Source organism: Sipha flava, unplaced genomic scaffold, assembly GCF_003268045.1.
Source record: "Sipha flava isolate LNK unplaced genomic scaffold, YSA_version1 67_pilon_pilon, whole genome shotgun sequence".
NCBI classification, from domain to species: domain Eukaryota; kingdom Metazoa; phylum Arthropoda; class Insecta; order Hemiptera; family Aphididae; genus Sipha; species Sipha flava.
Genome location: NW_020273607.1, coordinates 856,312 through 873,957, shown reverse-complemented (window position 1 = coordinate 873,957; position 17,646 = coordinate 856,312). Strand labels below are relative to the sequence as shown.

General features: G+C 30.9%; 1 pseudogene; it reads right to left on the bottom strand.

The window, feature by feature from the left end:
- Window positions 1–7,379: 7,379 nt before the first annotated feature.
- LOC112691810 overlaps window positions 7,380–17,646 on the bottom strand; it is a 26,827-nt pseudogene continuing 16,560 nt past the window's right edge.

Sequence of the window (17,646 nt, the reverse complement as noted above, 5' to 3'; positions counted from 1 at the left end):
GACTAGATATGACAATAATAATTTTTTTCCTAAAATAATGAAATTATTATACTGTTATCATAAATTATTGACTGTTCTTAGAATGTAGCTTTGAGATCTGAAGTACCGTACAGGTAAATCGGTGTAAATAAATTTAATAGCGGCTCAGAATCTAAAACCTAAAATTCTGTGTTATTAGCTTCTTATATCTCGTTATATATAGAAACCTGTACGTTGAGTACCCCGACAAAATATCGCAACTAAAATTTCGCGAATATATTCTAAAGAAATTATACCGCCGTATATTATTATCGCGTCTGTATATTGCATTTAAATTTATATTATTTAATCGTATTCATCTTTTACCTAGCAATGCATTCATGTATACGGGTTTTTTATTTTATAATTTCTATTTAGTATTACTTTGTATTGTAACTTTGACGCTTTTACAGTTTCACACTTTTATACAGTTTTAAAAGTTTAGAGTATTTTTTTATTTATTTAAAATTTATTTCAATTTATAAACGGTTTGAGACGTCAACAAAACCAAATGCAAATTAAAATAAGTCAAAGTGTAGTTGGAAATCCAAACACGCCAAATGAAGACAGCAAGACAGTCATTTGGGTTGAACGAGTAAAGAAAGTAGTAGAAGATTATCTTCAAGGTATTTCATTGAATACATACTTCCATTAATTAATGTACATATATTTTATTTTTTTTTTAATTCTTATATCAATTTCATTAAATTATACATATTTTTATCATTTTTATCAATTCTACTATATATTAATATAACGATATTATATGCTTGAAATATTTATTTATAATTAAATTAATGCTATATTTCATGCTGACGATATGTATACTGACGTTATTCTATGCAATATAATGGTTTAGCAATGTTTCGTCGGCGATTCGTACGTTGATACTATCGAAATATTAATGAAAAAAGTAGATTTTAATTTTGGTGCAAATTACAATTCCTATTTCTTTTTACCCGAGGGCGATGAAAATGAAAATTACATATCCTTACATTTGGGGCAAATCACAAGCGCATTTCAAACGTTTCGGTGCAAATCACTCATGTTGTATATATTTTGGGTGAATTTCGGTGCGAATTGACTACGGCCCGTGCGACCACCGAAAAAGACGCGCGATTCGCTGGACCCTGGTTGCGGGCGGTGTTACGAGAACGTGATTTTGTTGTCCGCTCGCGTTATAAAATGTGTAGCTGCATAGATATGGCTGGTACCAAATTGGTTCCCCATGGCCGAATTGGTTACCATTTAATTACGCACATTTTCCTTCTCAATTTTACAGGCTTAGGTCTGTCAACTTTAAAGTAGGCTAACATAGGTTAACAATGTGCGTTAATGTTTGTTAAAAAAAATTGATAAAAATATACAATTTTAAATCGTTAATTTGGAAGTCAACTAGTCATCGCTTAGGTGTACGAAATACAAATAAATAAATATAATAAATATAATCTATACTGTTATCGATATATTAATTGTGTCTGTATGTCATACATATAGCTTTTAGAATTTTGTTTTTTGCTCTCTATGCACTGGATTTTAATTTTTAATAATGTAGGTAAAATGTGCTAAAAATTAAAATTTTCGCTATTTTACCTGTACACAAACGGGAACCAATTCGGTTATACCTAATAAAACACCTTTTTTAAACGGGAACCAATTCGGTCAAATGGGAACCAATTCGGTTACTCTTATAAATATAGTTTAGTATTGTGTTACGTTCACTGCAAAACGGTAAGAGAATTCGATTGCGTCGCATATTATACTGTATAAATCATACGTATAGGCTCGGTGTATAATAATAATAATAATAATAATAATAATAACAGACGTCTATAAGTTGTGTTATTTATCTTACGGAATTTATGGAAGAAAAAAAAAAGACCTGACCCGAAGCGGTTTACTTACACACGGTTATGTATCAATCCCACGCGGGATTATATCCGCGGAGCGCGCGTTCGCAATTAAGTCGTTATTCCGCCCAATTAGCCCGTCGTTTTTATATTATTATTTATTTATTATGTGGTACACGATATGTGCATCGTGCGTGTGCGTGCGCGGGCTAACGATAGTAAATAATATCAATAATGATAATTGTTCGTTATTATTATGAATTCGGATCCCCGAAAAGTGGGACCAATAATGGTCTCTATGATTGTTTCTATGATCATTATAGATTTACTCGAGGTAGCCACAGCAAGCATTTAGATCACACTCCTAAAACACCAACTATGCAGTATGAAAATCATCTTTAAAATGTAATAAACATTATGAAATCTTAAACTACCGTAGGCTAATGAACTTTGTACTTGAAGTCTTTAGTTGTTAATATATATAAATAATAATTAATATCAGAAGTGACGATAGAAAAAAAAAAAAATAATTATCGATCGTTTCTATTCAATGACGATTTCCGCAACAAATGTTTGATGGGCCATTTCTATGCGGACCCGCGAGCCGTCCGAGTACAAACTTATTCCCCGGACGTATACGTACATTTATTGGCAAGCATTCGGGACACGCGAAAAAATTAAAAATGCACGGCTAAACGAAAGAGCGAGAGAGGAGCTTGCGGTGGGCTCGAAAAATAACCTAACGTTCAGCGAACGTGCGTGTCGACGGTAAAAAAATTAAAAAAAAACCCTGTGTTATTTAAGTCAAAGTGTTAATGATCGGCGGCGGTCGTTTAATATTCCGTAGCCGGATTCGATGTCCACGTTATCGACGACTCGAACGAGCCCGGTGTACATATGACCATCGGTATCATGTAATGTACCGTATTGAATAAGAACGTTGATTCTACGTGCACAGGTACTCATGTGTGTACCGCCGAGTGCTTCTGGCAACGTCGGTGAACTTGTTTCTCTTCCATTTGATATTTTGTCGTTGTATTTCGTTACCCGATTTCAAAATTAGCGTGTATAATGCACTACTCCGTCGAGAGTGACAGCGCGACTTGAAAACTATATTCCGCACGATGTGGACGCATACGATTCCTTGGTAACGTCAAGAGTGTGTGTTTATTATACCTTAAGAAAATTTAAAAATAATCAACGAGATAATACATAGGTATGTGTGTACAGTTTTATAAAAACTGAACAGAAATTCATTTCAGAGGTTCTAGATCACGGCAGAAACCGTTAGACACCCTGTACATTGAACTATAATAATAATAATAATAATGTATTCGGGCAGTGATGGTTGGAGAAAATTTATGAAAATATCCAATTAGTGATTCTGAACGCGACTGTCGATGCCTGCTACTACTATAATATATCGTAACAAATATTATAAATCATTTCTGGTGTCAAAATGATCATGTCGTAATGCATACTGATAAAAATTAACGCAATATCACATTATGCAGCACACCGGTTATACTACTTTACGTTACACGTTTGTAGGATACTCAATAATTAATCAATTAACGGTTACAGGGCTTTTAAACTTCCGTCCGTTTGACCGCGGTAGTGAACGTCGAAATTAGCCCTTCGACATCGTACGGTCTAGCTATGAAAACGTGCGGTTGAATTAATGTCGAATGAACAGTGATATCGTGTACGGTTCGATCAACCCAGTTAGTGAATAATCGTAAATGACCGTAAAACCAAAAAATGGTACAAGTTTAATACGTTATTACGCGTTTCGTAAGTTTTCGATCTCGATTGCGCGCGCACAAGAACAAATCACTCGCTCCAATAGTTACCCAGTGATGAAACACGTGAATTACTTTTGAACACTTACGACGTCGGAATCGTTATTATAAATTAAGCTTTCGCTTGTACTGTTTTGCACATGGGGTGGGAAATGTATTGTTTTAAATTAAAATTCTGTCGAAGAAAATACCGGCCCGGTGATGTACCGCTCGTGTCTTGTGTCGCGCAACGTAGTTTTCTCTTTTCCATTTCGGTTAGCCGTAACTCGTGCGCGCAAGGTCCATTCGTCGAAAACATTTATGCGTGTCGTACAAACCCTGTATGCTTCGGATTGCAATCCGTATTGAACCTAAGCACTTGCGACTCAATTGCACCGATATACATAGTAACCATAAAAATATTGTTCGTCTGCAGTCGGTTCGTGACCAGACTACCGCGGCCGATGACAATTTGAAAGATCACGCATTATTGATCCGTAGTTAAGTGCGTACGGTTCTCGGGAAACCGTGGCACGTGTCTCGATAGAAAAACGCGTACTTCGGTCAGAAAATTGAACCTCGCAGTACAATTGTGTTCGACGTTCAGTTCGCGGGCAGCTGTAGATAACTTTTTTTTTTTTTTCACAATTTCTAATCGTAATTAAATGTACGTGGTTATAAACGATCGTATTGGTATTAGTAATTGTGCAAGCACGATTGAAAAACGCGAAATAGATCCGATAAAACACTCAATACGCATTCTTGCGGCATTAAGTTTATTCGTACTGTATATTATTACATTATGTATTATTATATATAATAATTATTAATGGTTAAATTAAATTAAATTAAAAAAAAAAAAAAGTATAAAACGTGTTTATAAAATAACAACCTGTACATTTCATTCGTACGGTGTTGTTTGCAATGGAATCATAACGTAATTCAATTGCAAAGAGTTCATTTACGACATTATAAGACGAGAAAATGAAATAATATAACAGAAACGCATCGTAGTGCCGTAGAGTTAGTTAACAGGAAACGTGCCCTTTCAGAATGAGTCTTACGGGCACAACAATTTGTGTTTTGAAGTTAGTCGTATGTACGGCACGTGGGTATATCTACAAGTATACGTTGTGTCGCAGGTTCATTGTGATTATTATTCCAACTATAATATTACTGTATAGTAATAATCATTTATGTTTCAACAGAATATTTAGTGTAATACAATCGAAACGGGTATAATTAATTTCGGTTGACATTGAAATGTTTCGATACTGCAGTAACATTACATATGGAATGCTAATAAATATATATTATACATCACTCGGTATTATGTGGACAATAGTTGTAGTTGATTCGTTAAATGCCGTTCATATGTCTGACTTAATTCTTTAAATTGAACGTATCATTAATGAGATACATATGTATTAAGTATGTAAAAGTGTGTGTGTGTGTTTGTGACTTCGTTGCCTCCATTACGTGCAGTGTAATGTCGCAATGTCACCGCAAGTTCTCATGATATTTTCTTGTTTTTTTTCCCTCTCCGAACGAACTTGAAACCGGGATTTTACGTAATTCAACGTAAGTGATGGTCTTACACGAAGTCTTTGGATACGATAAATTATCCATTAGTTATTGTTACGATTTCATTATGATAATCGGTCGCGAAAAAATGAGATGAAAAAATACACACTCGACAACGACGTGTGTTACACTTCGCGTTGATGTCTCATGTAGTCGCCGCGTTCGTCAAAAACAATACGTCTGGAAATTATATACTTTAATGCCGGCGGTTGAATTATGATAATTCGGTGCAATACATCTATACGTTTATACGTTGGGTATAAACTGTGTGTCCGTTACTTTATTGGCATTGTGTAAAGACCTCATCAATCAAGTCGGTTACATTAACATGTGTATAATTAGATGTAAATACGATTTGCGCGTGTAGAATGCGTGTAGGCCACAGAGCGTAGGTACATATTGTACACGTGTAAGAGGTAAAAATCTGTATCCGACACCATATGGACGCGATGCATATTTTAATACAGATATTATACGAAACATAAATAGTAAAATGATACGTTTTATTACTAATTATTTTTCAATCGTCCGTTGCATTACGCGTTGTGTGCTCATGCGTAACACGTGTATACAGGTGTCGGAGTAGCCGCGAGACAGCGTAATGAATTTATTCATCGAGAATATATCCCTTGTTAAAATACCTAATCGGTCGGTCCAACATTGGTTTCTAATTGAACAGCAATAAAAATGGCGATAAATTATTACGCGTGATATCAGTCGCACGTCTGTTTAAGGGATGATGATCGCATTGTTGCGTTATTAATATTTTTGTGTCGCGCGCATAAATTACTGTCTTTTGGAACGTGGATTTATCCCTGCTCGTGTTGAATAACGTCCACGGGAAATGAACCGGAGAGCGTATGGAATACAAACGTTTTCAAACGGTCACTGGAAATATTATCGTATAATATCTAGGAATGCTTTTATACGTATACGCAGTGTTTCGATGACCGTATTCCGTACCATATTTTTAAATTATAAACATTTCCGTATAAAATATTGTTTATTGTGAATAACAACAAAATTAGATCATTAGATCTTGACCGTTATCGACCATTTGATTCTCCGGTTAGAAATCGTTTTATTCTCCAACGCTAATTTTATAAAATATGTGATGATACAAAATAAAATCTGTTTTTTCGTGTACCGTTCAACAATAATACGTTAGATCTACGTTAATCACGTTGCATGATACTCGCTTTAAATCGTGATCGTTCGCAAAATTGTTTCTCGAACAAATCAAAATTTTTTCACAGTTGTTCATAAAATGTTCACATCAATTATAAATTAATTATTTAATAAAATTATATTAGTGCAGCGGTTTCCAACCTTTTTGAGACTATTAACCCATAAGTCAGGTTAGATATTAACAAATACCCCTTCCTCCTGAAAAAAGTTAAGTAAAAAAATAACGAAAAATATATATATATTATGATTATAATTATAATTTATTTTAATTTTTCAAACAAAGAAAACAAGAGTTTTATTACAATCAATGAATAACGGTTAGTTTAATAACCATTAATAAACATTAATGAGACGGTTGATATTGCTTTTTTCTATCAATTTGTTTAATACTTGGTTCAGTTTCAGCCAATGCACATCTTATGTCGTGTTTCAAGTTCAATCTTGAACTTTTCTTGCTTTTGTTTTCATTGTTACCATTGTTGAAAATCCAAGTATACTAATAAACAAACGGCGAACGACTGATGGTTAAAATTTAAAACCTTTAAATTAAATATTGATATAATTTTATATATAGGATTTAAAATGTGTAGAGAATTATACAACAAAAAAAAAAAATTCAAAGAAATTCAAGATAATGTAATATTAAAAGTATTATTTGAAGGTAATAAAATTATCAGTGTCATTAGAACATAAGATAAGGTATTCCTCAAAACTATTAACAACAATATTATAGTATTACAAGTACATTTAGAGTCATAGTACACATGACTAAATAGATAATATGTATTTAAAATTTAAATAAATAGTTTAACCTTTACCCCTCAAAAAAATCGTCTTTTTACCCTCTGAGGGGTAATTACCTCCAAGTTGGGAACTGCTGCATTAGTGTAACAATTATAATTATATATACAACACAAATACTAACTTACGACCATTAACGATGTATTGTAAGTAGAATCCAATTAGCGTTTAAAGTCTTTAACGTTTTCAATTAAAGCGCTCGTCAATATTGAATGCATACGTAATTGAAACTGAAACTTCACGAAAGAAAATAAAAATACCAACTATTTGCAATCACTAAATAGTTTTCAAATATTTCCGTAATTATTTAGTGGTTTGAAAAAACACTTAGAAAGCTAATCTTTTTTATAATGATAATTGACTGAATTGATGTGGTTTTAGAGATCTCATTTTAGATATTCTCGTTTATGTATCGTTTGCGGACAAATCGCAAATCGACAATAATATTACGAATAAATTGTAATTTAAACAAAAAAAAAAAAAAAACACAAACTAAATTATTATAGTACTTATTTCTTATTTAATAAAAAAAAGTCGAATAAAATATTTATTAACAAATTAAATAATTTTCATTAAATAGTGTCTCTTATACCCTAAAATAAAGCCGCTTAGCCCCTAATTTTATATAAAATTTCTGTTTGTAAATGTCGTTTGTACCGAAATTTACAAATTAAATTTCTTATTACTAAATGTTTAGAGAAACATTAGTGCAATCACATTGATGCCATCAAATGCTTTAACAGTAGGTTAAATTTATCGGTCCCGTAGTGTACACGCTATGTCTCTTAGGACCAAAATATTTTTTCTTTGATCTTATTACAATTTATTAATTGATATTATTTCGTACAATTTTGTTACATTGTAACGTATTTTCGTATATTTTATCATAATACCGACTTAGCATTAATATTTTCAAAGTATGCTGATTTATAGTTTTTTTAAAATGGTAAATTTGAATCTTTGAAATGTTAACACTGTATCAGTCGCGTTGTTCAACATTAGGATTACATAATGATACTTTATCCCACTTAGAAAACAGTTCAGTCATAATAGTCAAATTAATGAATAATTTCGCCATTTATATGTCTTACCTGTACAAATTACGACGAACTAAATAATACATTTTATATTCGTTTTAATATCGATAAAATGTATTCCCCGAATATTAGAAGTCGAAAATGAAATATAAAAATTATTTTTACTCGTTTTTTTACCCTACACAATTCTTGCTATAAATAATATGTCTAAAATATATATTAAAAATGCAGATTAAGCAAAGTGTCACACACTGTCCCAAATTACTCTAAATCCATTTTTAATTACATTATAATAGTCGGTACACAAAATTGCATCGTTTAAGAATAGTTTTTTAATTGTAATAATAATAATTAACATCGATTTCAAATTTAAATCTACCAGCCCAAATGACTCACCCAACTTAGTATCCTAAACTTAAATCCTGTACCTTTTTTATTTTTTACGTCAGCACTTAATTTTTAACACTTTAAGTATTATAGTTATCAAAATATAATTGTCTATATATATCAGAATTCAGTTTAGCATTATTGCGTTTAAGTGTATGATAAAATGTCTTACATTAAAGCATATTAGGTTTTTTTTTGTCTTTTGTAGGAACATCTACCATTTTGTTCAACTACAGGTTTATTATTTTTAGACTTGTCCAAACACACATTTTTTCGGGCTGTTCACCTTCGGTCTCTTTTGTGTTTATATTATAATTTCCATTTTCTTGTCTTCTTTAATTTTATGCTTATGGTTGTTCATTTTAGCCTAGAACAGACAAACTGAATTATATTTCAAAATTAATACTTAAATATTTATTCAAATTATTTAAAAGTATTTTAAATTTTGTTTTGTATCCCATTTTCATTTGTACTAATAACCAAAGTACCAAAACTTAATTTTAATTTTCTATGACTATTATATCTAAAAAAGCCAACTTCCATAGTTAACAAAATAAAATGATTCTTTTCTTTGCATGTAGTGGTCTCTCTCGAAGAAAACTACCAGTGTCTAGATTTATAAATAATTTATAGTAGTACATTGACGTTTTATTAAGAATAATATATACATTTTACTAATAAAGTAAAAAATATAAATGTATTATACTCACATGTGATTTTGTAATAGATGTAAATTTAATACATTGTGAAGTTATTTGATAATACAACTCAACTTTTTCATCATTAATATACTCGTGCATTGCATAATGTGCAAATAAAAATAAAATAAAGTTTTGATACTTCGTCTAACAGTATAAATGAAAATTAAATACTTTTAAATGCAATGCACATAAACGACACACATGCCCTCCAGTCATGACAAGTTCTCGACTAACAACATTAGAAGAGCTGTATTTTTCCTTCTTAACTACTGTTGTTTCTTCTGTTGTAGTAACACTGGCGGTGATATCTTCTTTCACAGCAGTAATCTCATCTTTAACATAATTTTCTTCTTTATCACTGTTAGTTATCATTTTTGTAGCTTCATTATCTCCCGGTTCTTTTTTATTATGTTGTTTATCTTGATCGTTATGTTTTTCTTCTTTTAACTTTTGATCATTAAGCATATCTAGTTTTGATACTACATGTATTTTTTATTCAGCTAATTTTGAATTTTTAATTACAATGACATAAAAAAATGCGAACTCATAATTTTTAAGATCAAGATTAAATTGACGGCGCTGTTCTCCTACTTTACGTATTAATTATCTGAATACACTTTATGATCATACCATTCCCAACTAGTACGGAACAACGTATCACACATTTTGCATTCCGGATGAAGATTTTGTTTCAATTTCTATATAAATGAAAAATATAATATAATTTTAGACAAAACTGATGTAATACTATTTTCAATAATTGGAATAAAAAAATTAAAATTAAAAGTTTATAATAAATTTAATGATTATAATTGAAGTCAGTAAAAAAATAGTAAAAAAAGTACATAAATAGATAGCTTTCGTCTTGAAAAATTCTACTTGACCATAATTTACACGATGACGAACACACATACAATGTACAGATCCCTAAAAACTGATACTGCACATAGGGCAGTAGTTACGGATCATTGGTTTTGCTTTACCCTTATTTTGTGCTTGCATTCGTTCTAAATAAATTTTGATCTGAAATCATTGATTTTCAGCTGCTCTTATTCGATGACATAATTGATTAACTTGCATTCTGTATCCTTCATCTAATAATTTCATTATTAATTCAAGTAGACGACCACGGACATGTTTTTTAAGTTACTTGAATATATAATTATTTCAGTAAAGGTTTTTAAATATATATGAGAAATAAGCAAATATCATAATATCAAAATAACATTTTATATAACTTACAGCATCATGCCACGTATTTTTGACAAACGTTACAAAATGACACAGCAGTTGGAACACTATCGTGTTCCACGTGTTCCAATAGAATAAGGTAATAAAATTCTATTAAATATTTGAACTTTATATTTTTAATCGAATATGTTGTAATGTATACATTTTATTAATTTGCTCTGTTGTATCTATTTTTAAACCATTTGTTTCATTACTTAAATGCTATAAAAATAAATACAATTTATTAAAATAAAATATTATACAAAATTAGAAAATTTAAAATATCAAAATATATTAACAATGGGTTAAGAAAATAAAAGTAATTGTAAATTGAATAACCATTAAATCCCCTACATTTTTCCCATCCTGGGAGAAGGTTTAAGAATTTATTGGCTTAATTTTCCTTATTCCCAAATAAATATTTATAAATACAGTATTGTACACGCAATGACTATATGGAGAGCTTGAAAGTTCATGTGTCAAAAACTAAAAAAATATGATTTTACTATACCTCTTTTGTAAACTTTTTTATTTTATTTTTCAAACACTTTTTTATAACAACAGCTTTAAATCGCATTGAAAACTAAAAAAAAATGTTCTCAGAATTCATTCTCATAACGCTTGAACTTTTCATATTGATTCAGACATATATTTTAATACATATATTTCAACAGACTCAAAGTTCGACATGTTTATGAAATATAATTTTAAAATATGCATACACACGTAGGAATGTTCGAAATATGTGATAAAAACGTAAAAATTAAATTATATTTTAGAACTCGTTAAGTTGTGATTCAAACGTGTAGGTAATTGAACTTATTGAATTTTTGGCGTACTCGGTAAAAACATGCAAATGATGGAAGAACATCCGAATCCTAGAATTGCACGTATACCTCTTATAATATTCTTCTTTCTTATAATTTATTAAAAATATTGAATGATTGAATGAGTTCCGTTCGAAGCAAAAATTTCGAGGTTTGATCGACGATTATAAGGGCGTTATAACAATACATTAGACGTAGTGACAAACATCAAAACAACGTACATCACCGAATGTGTGTGCGCGCTCTCAATCCTTGATGGTTGTGGATCGTCGTTCTAGACTTAATACAATAAAATATGATGTATTATGATTCATTGTATTATGAAATATGATTCATTATGAGTAGATAGATACACGAATAAAAACGTAACCCAAAGTGCGCTGAAAAAAACGTGTTCTAGAGTTGGCGAAAATGCTGGCTTTCCGTGGCATGAATAGAACAAATTGTCATGACGCCCAAGTCAAGATCGTGTTTATTGCCGAATAAAACCTCGGATAAAAGATCCGTGTTGCAAAAAGTTGAACTGAGCTTACCTAAAAATACTCTTTTACACCGGTAGTTCTTCGGGTACGAGGCTAACCGAATGGTTTATACCTAGCCACATGTACGTTCAATTGGTACATTCGATTTTCCCCAGCCGTTATATATTGTGAATTGCGATATTTCACCGCAAAAAAATTGTGTGATAGGAATACATCAATATAGTGACTGCTGTTGTACACATTAATGGTTCTAATTATGTGTGGTATGCAATGCGCACGTACAGAGTATAACAGGCAGTGTTGACACTTTTTAACCATTCAATGTTCACAATCAGTGGTGCAAGCTACTACTCATTTGCGCACATTTACTTTTTAGACCTCGTTTATGCCCAGTTTACGAGTTTTTCGGAAAGATTTGACCATGTATTATAGGGTGTACATAACTTGCGTACGTTTCCAAATTTTCAAATTCGTCGTGACTGTTGGTGGAAAATTATTATACTCGTATAACATTTTCCTTCGCCCTTTATAAGGCTTAGGATTTTCTGCTTAATCATGTTCTCTGATGTTATGGATTGGTGGGCTTTAAAATTGTGTTTGAGTTATTTAATTTGATGTAACTTCATTAAAAAACCATTATTTATAATTTTGTCGATTACAAAAAAAAAAAAAAAATGATCACAATAATTGTGATAATTGTAATTATTAAAATCATATAAATAAACAAATCTTCAACATAATTGTATAAATAATATAATAAAATTATAAATGATCAACATCAATGACTCATATACTTGGTGGGCATGGTAATCGCAATTATAACGTTACTGGTGGTCGAAAACTGACGGGAAACTACGATTGAACGTTTTTCTTTTAAAGTACACGGATACTTTGTACACCAAAAACGGTATCTACAACTGGTCTACAACTGGTCAACTGGTCTTCATTGTTCACAATTTTGTGCGCCAATTAGTTATCGTAAAAATGTAAAAAATATCATGTATGCAAACGATTTTTCACCCGCGGTGCAAGATGCAATCCGCTTGCATTATTATGATCAGTATTCACACGGTTATGTCTATGGATGGCATGTCATGGTATTCGCGCCACTATATGATTTTGGTATGCTCGTATGTAGGTCACACGACCTATAAACGACGTCCTACATGAGGCGTGCGTTACAAAAAACAAAAACGTAATACTATTGCAAATGTAGGGCTGAGTCCAGATCGTTTCATTGCTATGGCGTTATACTCTATATCATGTTATACATTTTTGAACGTGCGCGTATTGATCCGTGTTCTATAATTTTAAACATTTGAAATTTGTGTATAGTATCGAGATTCAAATGGTAACTAACTGTGGTTGTGATTTATTCGGGAAGATGTGAGATTTTTTCGTTTTACCATCAATGTGATGTTTTTTACAACTTGGAGATCAAATTACAAATACTAAATTATTCGGTTAGTCAACGTTCTATCGAAGTTAGTTGACTCGAATACCGGACAAAAATAATATGCAAAGTATCGATACGTTGTCCAACGATCGTTCAATAATAATTATAAATGGAAAAAGTAATTTTCAACTATTGAAATCCAATCCATTCCCGATACGCAAAGCACATAATGACAACCAAAAGGGTAGAGTAAAAATAATGAATGTCCAACATGTACTTTTGAAAATGAATGCCATTAAATATGTTAACTTTTATACTTTGACCGTTCGATATATCATTTTTTATCCATCGATAAGCTAAAAAGCTATTATAACGTCTAGTTGATAATGATCGTAGTCCATTAAATTGCCTATTATTGTTCTATCGGTGCTCCAATAATGTGTGTCAAATCAGATTTAATATTTTTACTTGTTCCTCCGCATTGTGAGATTATCGAGGAAATGCCGATGTTATGAACACGAAATAAGACAACACCGAAATTGTGATGGTCGAGAAAGGAAATAACTGATGAAATAATAATCGCTTTTTATACCAGTTTCGTTAGAGCTCTAAACTAAATCTTAATAATTCGTACCAGTGTTCTTTTATTATTTTATTTCTCCTTTAAATGGGGCTATCATAGTAAAAATTACCTACTTCTGTACCTATCCGGTACAGTCTTATTACAAAACCAAAAAATAAAAAAAACTATTTTACTATCTATAATGACACGTTATAATATTGATGGGATAATAATAAATATTATTTAAGGTATATCGTGGTATTTACGAAGCAGTCTTAAAAAGCGTTGAAATAAAATTACAATTTTACTCTACCAACGGCAAAGTTAAACTACACTAAGGCTGAAAACGTACTTAATTCTATGTGTATTTGTACCTTTAAAAGTTTAAATATGTAGGTAAGCACAAATGAGTTCTATTAAGGTCGTTTTTTTGTTTTTTTTTTCAAATTTTTTTTTCGTTGAAATCTGTAATAATAAAGTATATGCAGCTGTATACTTAATGAACACGAATAAACGGTATATAAAAAAAAAGTGACACATTACATATTATTTTTAACTGTTATTTAGATTGCGAGATTAATGAAACATTACAAAAATTAACATCGGTTTAACGTTAATTTTAATTTGGAAAGAAACTATTTGTTGTAAAATATGTTTTTGTTGTTGGGCGTATTTCTTATTTATTCATTATACACAACTCTAAACGTCTTAACGTTATACAATTTATTGTAAATAATATCAAGTAATATAATTAATATATATGCATAATATACAGATAATTTGTGTATATCTAATATATATTATAGTATTACGTTCACAGACAGTGGTCGAGATAAGAATATGACGGCGGGATATCGGGATACCACTTACCTACTTTTCGTCCTTCGGTTTAATTACCCATAAAAATCCAATCCCTTAGTAATTTACTACATAATAGTTATATGATATACTTATCGTACTTAAATTTATAGTTCTGCTTTTTCCAAGAAGCCCACCCAACCTTAAAAGGAACTGTACAGGTGCAGTATCATTAAGGAAGGACCTGCCATCTCCCGAAAATAACGTATTAGTGCCGAAACCATCGCGTGCTTCTTTTGCGTTTACTATCCTTCATTAACCTGCAGCTGCATACAGAGGTTGATATTTTTTATCGGTAAAATCAGGTGGTTTCCTAATTTATATCTGTATCCCTAACCATGTGCTTCTTACTATAATAATCAATTGATTGACAAATAATAAATAAAAACCTCATGAAATCAATAACTGAAAGTACCAGGTAGGGGATTGTTGTCAGTCACGTGATTTTATTTTTATGTGAAACTATACCACATTATAATTTTCTTTGTTATTTTTATACATTTGTATAGATACACATCTATCTTGTATTAAGTATGATAAAAATTCGGTTTAAATATTATATCGATAGTATTTATATCGCTTTGAAAATGTTAAAAATAGAATAGTACAAGAAATGGAAGCTTACTAATAAGATGATTGATTTACGGACCGCAAAAATTGAAACTTAAACTTCATGATAGTTTAAAAAAGATAAAATAAAATTACATTCCTACTGAAAAACGTTTTTGTAAATCATAAGCAAAAAGCTGTCCAAATTGTTTCTGCTAATTTGGCATGTTTAATTTTTCATGGATTCCGTTGACGATTTCAGTACTTCGGAAGTTTAGAAGTACATTTATTTTTATATCACCTTTTGTTGAATTGCATTATGTAAAAGATTGTTTTAAGTTTTTCAGTAAAGTGAAAAAAAGGAACGTTAACAGTTAATAAAAACAGAAAATAATTTACACACGTACCGTACTGCTGCGCGTTCTATAACGATTCGTGATGGATTGGGGAAGAAAGAGCGCGAAAAAAAATGGCTTGATCTTAATAATTATTGTTGCAAAAAAGTTTAAGTATGAATTATAATGCAACTAGTATAATTTTAAATTTGAATTTATTTATTTATATTATAATATGTATTAATTGTCACGAAAAAAATCGGTTTGTGTATTATTTATTTTTAATATATATATAATCAGAACTTAATTTTTAATAATTAACGATCAAAAAGTAACGTGTTAAATGTGAAGAAATTAATTAATTAATTTATATTATATTAAGTATTTATAATCGAACAAAAATCGATTAGTGTATTAATTTATTATATAATTATATCAAACGGTTTTTGTTTCGTAAATTGTCTGAAAAACGCATGGATTAATTAGATGCACGCGTACATGGGAAAATGTGGTTTTTTTAGGTCACCGACGGGGGATAGGAGCTAGAGTTATCCGAGTATTCGTATTATATCCTCTACAAGCCACCGCCAAAAAAAAAAAAGCTACTCGGTAACTGGATATCATGTTATTTTGTGTACACCGACGGTCTTCGGAAAAGGTCCGTGACGGTAAAAGGCGGTGCGCTCACAGATACGAGACTGGATCAAGACACCACGCAATTATTTAAATACAAAGCGTAATGTAATTACAAAATATTATAATGAGCCTGTAAACGCATAAAATATTACCACTATCGCCGCCGCCGCCGAGTTGCTCATTGTTTTATCAAGTCTAACCCACGGTATCCAACCGATCCTTCGCGCTTATTGTGTATGCATATTATATGTTATGTATATAATAAGAGTTCAGATTTTATAGCGCTGAAAATATCTGAAATATTATAGGTACTATTAAATTAATTGAATATTAATTTTAATATTAAATATAGTCTTGAAAAATCTTAAAATAACCATTATAACATACTTTCTTTCTGTAAGAATTGATATTTTATTTGAACTTTTCAACAGTTTTCTTAATAATTATAAAAATATGAGAAAGTTTAACAGTACACCGGATTTTGACAAAATTTAATATTAATTCAAAAATGAATAACCTTAAAACATGAGAAACATGAAATGGTACACATTTTAAAAGATTTTTTTTTTGCTATTTATAAAAAAATGTTAATTTTTACTTAGATTTTATTATGTTGTATTATCACCTAACACCTAATTTAATTTAATTATTATTATAAACATAAAATTAATATATTGTCAGCAAACGCACATATACACATACGCATACACACACCACTTTCACGAAATGCTGACCAGATAGATTGCAATAGAATGAAACGCCCCCCGCAAGACGTGATGTTGTTCGTTCTACTGCCATCGATGTGGAGAACGGATCGCTGCCCGATTTACGAGTGAAGTAATCGGTCATTCTTTTTTGTATTAATAAATATTTTTCGTTGCCTTAAATTAAAAGGTTTTAAATATAATTATAAAAGGTGTTCGTATTTAATAATTTTTCTACTTTACGTACATGTGCGAGTATATGAGAAAGTTGGTACGTTTACAAAAAGGGTATTAAAACTATATTGTACTTCAAACCTCAATCCAGCGCTAGATCTTATTTTTTGTCAGTTTGAGGGGAGAGTATAATATAGTTAGATAAAGGATACCTCACGTTTGAAACATCCAGTGTTAGATCTTATTCTTTTTCAGTTGTTTCGAGTGCAAAATAACTTTAGAGCTACTAAAGGAAAGTAAGCCTTTTGATAAACCTGTTTTCGACTATCCCATTAAGCAGTGCTAGATTGTATTCTTTGTCACTTAATGAGGTAGTCGTCCGGGCCAATCATAAAGGTTTTTCTTTACGCGCTTGTTTGACGGTTAGAGTGTCCAACAACCGACAGATACCCTTTTTTGTGTTGCTATACGTCAAGCCTTTGCGTGGCGTATACGACAGTTAAATGACTTTTAAAATTTTTGGTATGAATTGAATACAAGTTTTGG